Below are 1,637 nucleotides of genomic sequence, written 5' to 3' on the forward strand. Positions count from 1 at the left end.
GCTAGCGCAGATAGCCTTGCTGTAGCTTTGCGCGAAATTCAAAACAAACCTTTATATGTTTCTCGTTATTTCCCCAATTACCTGCTTTTATAAATAGACCTTTAATTATCGCTCACAGATTTAGCTTTGTAATTTATCGATCATTTAAACCTAAGACTATCACTACTCAATCAATTTTAGCAGTGTAAGACTAGTGAAAAGGCAGCTAATAATTATAACGCCCCCACGGCTAAAAAGGCGAGTATGTTGGTGCGACTGGGATTCAAACCCGCGACCTTCGGATTAAGAGTCGAACGTCTTAACACGCTCGGCCATGCCGGGCCTAACATATAATGGAGTTCACAAAAGTGTAAAGGATGTCACTATTTTAATTTAACTCCTCATATATGCTTTGCACTTTTATTATAAGGCACATTATAATAAAAGCTTATGCTTTTTATTTGTGTAAGTAGTCTAATACAAAATAAATGTTCTTATTAGCTTACTCTAGCTGGATTTACTGTATAAATGTAAAGGAAATCACATGAATTTCTACACCTGCCTTTGCTGATATAATAAGATGGTATATATTTCGATGGTGAGTTTCATATTTGCATTTTAAAATAGATAGTGAACAAAGCCAGCAACTAATAAATAACACAGGAAAAAAGGCAACAGAAGGGAAAATTATCTTACAATTTGTTTGCTTTTTGCCTTTCTTTATTCTAGTTACAATATAAGCTGGTAAAGGAGACACGTGTAACAAACAGTGATTATCTTTACGAAGGTGGAAAAATATGATGAAATGGGATCTGAGTGCTAGATTTTTGGCAAAAGGTTTTTAAGCAGTCATATTTTCAAGAACTGCATAAATCGTACTTGTAGAAGAAGCTTTTTTCACTATTTTCCATTTGAAAAACGGATGCTTAAGTAACCTGGCTATTTACGCTTGCTGTCTCTAATTTTGAAGTGATAGAATAAAGTTTGGTTTGGTTTGAATTTCGTTCAAAGCTAGATAGACTAAAAGTAAGGTAGCTAGTTAACACCACCGACCTTCAACTTTCGGACTACTCTTTTTCAACAAATAGGGGAATTAAATATAGAATTTAAACACCTCCAGAACTGGAAACTCACACATGTCCCTTGATAAGATTCGAACTCACAACCCGCAAATTGTATGTCTAGGGCATTAACCATCAAACCATGCCTGTGTTAGCCACAAAAACGCTCTCAAAGTTAGTAGAAAACTAGAATAGTATGAAAACTTTCGTATTAAGAATGAAAACCAGTTATTAAATACCATAAGGTGTTAGCCACTAAGTAATTAACTGTTTTCAATAATCGGTCACCAATGCATCTTACCGTAACTACTACCTAATTATCAGAATTTATATCTCGAATTTTTCACAAATCTAGTTCACCAGTTTACCATGTCCAGTATCCTGAGACTTAGTATTTCCTCATAAGATTTAAGCCTTCAAGTCAAAATAAGATCTCATTATTTTAAATTATTTGTTAATATATTATTCAACTTTTATTTAGCTTAAAAATTTAATAATTATTATTATGGTATACACTACGAAATAAGTTAAAGAGTCAATATCAAAAAAATATTATTAAAATATATTGTTTATCACATCAAGTTTTAGTTAGATAAG

The sequence above is a fragment of the Tachypleus tridentatus genome, chromosome 13 (genome assembly GCF_004210375.1).
Source record: "Tachypleus tridentatus isolate NWPU-2018 chromosome 13, ASM421037v1, whole genome shotgun sequence".
Classification (NCBI taxonomy): domain Eukaryota; kingdom Metazoa; phylum Arthropoda; class Merostomata; order Xiphosura; family Limulidae; genus Tachypleus; species Tachypleus tridentatus.